The sequence below is a fragment of the Eucalyptus grandis genome, chromosome 1, assembly GCF_016545825.1.
Source record: "Eucalyptus grandis isolate ANBG69807.140 chromosome 1, ASM1654582v1, whole genome shotgun sequence".
NCBI lineage: Eukaryota > Viridiplantae > Streptophyta > Magnoliopsida > Myrtales > Myrtaceae > Eucalyptus > Eucalyptus grandis.
This window is the reverse complement of record NC_052612.1, coordinates 47902651-47908650: the sequence shown is the minus strand read 5'-3', so window position 1 is coordinate 47908650 and position 6000 is coordinate 47902651.

Sequence of the window (6000 nt, the reverse complement as noted above, 5' to 3'; positions counted from 1 at the left end):
GAAATTGAACAAAAGAAGATCCGAAGATCAACTTCCCAAATTTGAATCTGCGTTGGAGAGTCTGGCTATTAAAATAAGAAAGTCCAACTTTGACTAGGACTTAGATTTTGTTTAAAATATACAAAGATATGTTTTGGATAGGAAACATAATCCTACGAGAAGTTGGCAAAAGAATAAGGGTTTTACTTATATATAGACTTGTGGCTGTGCGTGGTAGATGTGGATCACAAATTGTCTTGAAGCGATGCGTGAGTGCTTGGTGTTCCGCCGTTGATCATGAAGAATTGGTCTTGAAGAGCCGCCTTGTTGTCAAGTGCTTGGGAGGGATTTTCTTTGTCGTGAATTACATCCAAGAAGGTTTAGTGTTGAAGCCAATTAAATTTTGTGGTAAGATTTGCGTGTAATGATTGAGGAATTTCGGGGCTAAACACTGCGTGTGTTATTGGGTGTAATTGGGGCTTGGGAAACACCGGGAGAGTGTTTGAGTGACTTGAGTGTGTAATCTCCTTGTATCGCTTGATCTATAGTGAAATTCGCTATTGCTCTCCCCGTGGACGTAGGTCTTTACGACTGAACCACGTAAATCTGGTGTTCGATTTATTTTCTTCTTCTGTCTATATTATTGTTCGATCGCTCGTCTTATCGCAACAAGTGGTATCAGAGCCAGGCTTGGCTAAGTTGAAGCGAATCGATGGCGACAAAATAAGTAAAAGTGAGAATCGACGATTTGATGGGAAGGATTTTAGTTTTGAAGATGTAGATTGAAGATTATCTTTACCAGATGAAACCGCACTTGCCCTTGTATGGGAGAAACGAGACGATGAAGCAAGTTGATTGGGATTTGCTGGATAGACGAGCTATGAGTGTTATTCAATTGACGTTGGCTCGTAACGTCGCGTTTAACATCTCGAAGGATAAGACCACTACTGATTTGATGCAAGCCCTGTCGGATATGTACGAGAAGCCCTTTGTGATCAACAATGTCTGTTTGATGCGACGTCTGTTTAATTTGAAGATGAGCGAAGGTGCGTCAGTTGCTGATCATATTAATGAATTTAATGTGATTGTTAGTCAACTGAATTCAGTTGAGATTGACTTTGAAGTTGAGGTACGTGCTTTGATTCTGTTATCCTCATTACCTAATAGTTGAAATACTACTGTTACTGCTGTTAGTAATTCTTTTGGGTCAACAAGTTTGACGTTTGATGGGGTTCGAGATTTGATTCTGAGTGAGGATATTCGTAGAAGAGAATTTGGCCAATCTGTTTCTACTACTTTAGTAGGTGAAAATAGAGGAAGATCTCAGTAACACGTGTGGGTAAAAGTAGTACCAATATGAATGTATAGTCAATCTAGGATTGCTAATGTTGTCTGTTGGAGCTGTGGTAAGAGGGGGCATCTTAGAAGGGATTGCCTTAAGCTAAAGAATGAGAAGGGTAAGGAAATTGTAGTTGATTCTACCAATAATGTTGCAGTTGTAGCAGATAATGCCGATTATGTCTTGTCTGTCACTAATGATTCATCGTTTGATTGATGGATTATGGATTTTGGTTGTTCTTTTCATGTCACACCAAATAGAAACTGGTTTATCACTTATCAGTGCACGGGTAGTGGTAAAGTTCAGTTAGAGAACAACGCTAAGTGCGATGTTGTGGGTGTTGGTAATGTTAAAATCAGAATGCATGATGGCATTGTGAGGACATTGACTGGAGTGAGGCATGTTCCAGAGTTGAAGAAGAACTTAATTTCCTTGGGTGCCCTAGATTCAGCTGGTTGCAGGTATTCTTCAGAAGGTGGAGTTCTGAAGGTTGTTCGAGGTGCCCTGGTGATAATGAAAGGAATCAAGCACGGAGGCCTGTATAAACTTCAAGGTGAGACAGTGACAAATTTCGCTGCAGAGACGTCGGATGCATCTGTTCGAGAGTCTATGGACTGCTCGAAGAAGACCTGGAGGTTTGTGCTAATGCACAAGTTTGATGCTAATGTCAGGATCACGCAGTCAAGAGCTTTGATCGAGACGAGGATTGGTAAGTCGATCAAGCATGTGCGAACTGACAAGAGCATGGAGTTATGCTCGGAGCTGGCAAATAATTCTGCATGAAAGAGAGCATAGTGAAACACCACACTAGTGCCAATAAATCACAACAATTTGTAGAATTGATGAGCAGAATATTACTAGAGATGACCCGTAAAATAATCTCTAGTGCTGGTATGGCTAGGAGATTCTTAGCTGATGTGCTAAGTACGGTAAGCTACCTGGTGAATAGATCACCATCAACTGCTATTGAATGGCGGACTCTTGAAGAAATGTGGTCAGGTAACGTTGCTTGTTATTCTATTATTAGAATGTTTTGTTACCCGTGTTATTTTCGAGTGAGTGATGGTAAGCTTGATTGGAGGGCAAGGTGCATATTTCATGGCTATGCACAAGGTGAGCGGGGCGATCGGTTGTGGTGCCCAGATATAAATTCACCTGTTAACAGCAGAGAAGTTACTTTTGACGAGTCTCCAGTACTTCTGGCTAGGAGTGATTATAGCAGTGTTCAAACAGATCTGAACGGTGTTCAGCTTGAGGTGGAGTTGCAACCAGAAACTCCTGAGGTAGTGAGTACGAGTACTAGCAAAGTAATCGACACAGATGGTGCTCATAGCGAGGTGGAGCCTATAGAGTCAATGGTTGTTGTAACTGCTGAAATTAACAAGATACATATTCGATCTCATGACAGATATAGATGCAACAATGGTTTTGCTTTATCTGTGGTTAAGGAGGTTATGTCGGAAAATCCTTGCGGAGCAGTTAAAGGTGCATGTGGAGTTGCTATTCTGATGAGGTCCTCGGTTATAGCGAAGTTCAAGCGAGGCTTGGACTTGGACAATATCTGTGGCGGTTGAGCCCATCGGGGGTTATGGGAAAGTAACAACAGAGTTTGAAATTTTGCGAAGCGATTGCGACTTGGCTCAAACGTCGAGCCAAGGTGGAGATTGTTGAAATATGTCTCGAGTTTGAGTCCAATGTGAAATTCTGAATAATCCGAATTGGATATGTTGTGGATGTTTGAAATTGAACAAAAAAGATCTGAAGATCAACTTGCCAAATTTGAATCTGCGTTGGAGAGTTTGGCTACTAAAATAAGAAGGGATAAGTGTTCCAAAAGTCCTACAACTTGTCACGAAAATGTATTTCAGTTCTAAAACTTGCAAAAAGTGCATTTAAGTCCTAAAACTTGTCAAATTGTTTCAAACGAGTCCTAAAATCGACGCAGATTAGCATTTTCCGTTAAAAATGCGACGTGGCATTTAAATAATTTTTATTTTCCACGTGGATTTTTTAATTATTTTTATTCATTTAAAAAAATTAGACTTAAAAACTAAAAAATCAAATTTATTCATTTTATCTTATTTTCACCAATTTTTTTTAAAAAAAGTTAAAATATTTATAAAAAAAAAAAAAAACAGCGGCTCCTCTCCCCCGCCGCCGCCTCATCGCCGGAGGCGCGGACGACGGTTGCCGGCCTTGGGCGGGTGGCCGGCCTCGCCGGCCCTCAGTGAGGGCGGGCGACTTGTCGCCGGCCCCCTGTGAGGGCGACGACACTCACCCAAGGGGGCGACGGCCGCTGGCCCCCGCGAGGGCCGACGGGCCCAAATCTGGGCACCCGCGCTAGAGCCGAGCAAGGGTGCCCGATTTGGGCCCGTCGGCCCTCGCGGGGGACGGCGGCCGTCGCCACCCTTGGGTGAGTTGTCGTCGGCCCTCACGGTGCTGGGCGATCGCCCCCTTGGGCGAGGCCTGCGTCGGCCCTTGCTTGGGGCCGGCGAGGCTCGCCCGATCTAGCGATCCTCGCCGGCCCCGAGCAGGGCCAACAGGCCCCTCGCCCGGGCGGGCGACGCCGCCGCCTTCGCTGGGGCCGGCGAGGCCCGGCCACACTCGCCCGGGGCGGCGACGTCGCCCGGCCCCTCCGGCGATGGGTGGCGGCGGGGAGGAGCCGTGCTGATTTTTTTTTTAACAATGAATTTTTTTAACTTTTCTTTTTAGTTTTTTGTTGAAAATAAGATAAGAATAAATTTAATTTTTTTAGTTTTTAAATCTAATTTTTTTAAAAGTGGATAAAAATTAATTAAAAAATACACATGGAAAATAAAAAATTATTTAAAATTCACGTCAGCATTTTTAATGGAAAATGTTAACGGCGTTGATTTTAGGACTCATTTGAAATAATTTGACAAGTTTTAGGACTTAAATGCACTTTTTGCAAGTTTTAGGACTGAAATGCATTTTCGTGACAAGTTGTAGGACTTCTGGAACACTTATCCCAAATAAGAAAGTCCAACTTTGACTAGGACTTGGATTTTATTTAAAATATACAAAGATATGTTTTGGATAGGAAACAAAATCCTACGAAGTTGGCAAAAGAATAAAGGGTTTTACTTATATATAGACTTGTGGCTGTGCGTAGTAGATGTGGATCACAAATTGTCTTGAAGCGCCGCGTGAGTGCTTGGTGTTCTGCCGTTGATCATGAAGAATTGGTCTTGAAGCGCCGCCTCGTTGTCGAGTGCTTGGGAGGGATTTTCTTTGTCGTGAATTACATCCAAGAAGGTTTAGTGTTGAAGCCAATTAAATTTTGTGGTAAGATTTGCGTGTAATGATTGAGAGATTATTTCTTGAGGAATTTCGGGGCTAAACACTGCGTGTGTTATTGGGTGTAATTGGGGCTTGGGAAACACCGAGAGAGTGTTTGAGTGACTTGAGTGTGTAATCTCCTTGTATTGCTTGATCTATAGTGAAATTCGCTGCTGCTCTTCCCGTGGACGTAGGTCTTTACGACTGAACCACGTAAATTTGGTGTCCGATTTATTTTCTTCTTCTGTCTATATTATTGTTTGATCGCTCACCTTATTGCAACAAAAAGAAATGGCTCTTGATCCTAAAAGGAGATTATCGGTAATTATGAAAGGAAGTTATTCTTGACATGAAGAGTGGTGATGGTTAGGGATAATATACCTATTTTCAAGAGATATGTTGATTGGTTGTTTGTAGATAGAGACCAATTCACATATTATTTATACTAACTACAACTATTCATAAATGTTTTTCTTTAGAATTATCTTCTTCTCTTTTCATATACGCAACTAACACATTCAAGGTGAAATTCCAAGAGGGAATTGAGTAATTGCTGAACTCATTTATCTACGGCTTTGGTGTATATTCTGGAGGTATATTTATTCTAAACCCAACAGCAACAATAGTAGGGGCAAATAATACATTGAGGACAGTGATTGTTATCACGTATCAAAGCATCGAAAGATCTATTGCTACTTCTCTATCTTCTTCAGCAATCAAATTTTCCCAACAATCTTAAGGTATTATTGTCATGGAGATGGAGACATCAGTTGTATTAAGTGCTTGCAATCTCGACAGATTACAAATCGATCCTCATGATGGAATTAATTCCATCGGTTCGAAGGACAATACGATGCTTCTTTTATTTGAATTGTGTATCTTCTACATCCTAGACCTCAACTTCCCACTATCCTTAATCTAAAGGATGATGATTTGTGCGACAATGGAGTCAGAGTTGATCGTTGGAAGTAAAGGTTCTTGGTGTACGTGGGTAGGCTGCGTCTCAATCACTTGCAGGACATGTTGGGTAGACACTTTGTTGCCGGTGGTGCGAGCATTGTAGGATAATTTGGTTCTCTTCGAGTTGGCCTCGGTCTAGTTGGCGGAGATTGTGGTTGTGTGTGAGGAGTTAAGGACGCCGTTGATGGTGCGGGTTAAACAAAGGATGTGAGCAACGCAAATGGAACCCTCTTCTTCGTTCCATGGACAAATCTCTCTTTGGTCATTATGACATTCATCCCCTCTTATGGTGGTAGTTGTGGCTCTCTCTCTTCTCTCTAACACAAGTAGAATTCTTGGTTATTTAAAGAAAATAATGCATTATGGTCTATTTTATGAAAGACAACCAGCAATACTAGAAGGATATTTAGATGCTAGTTGGA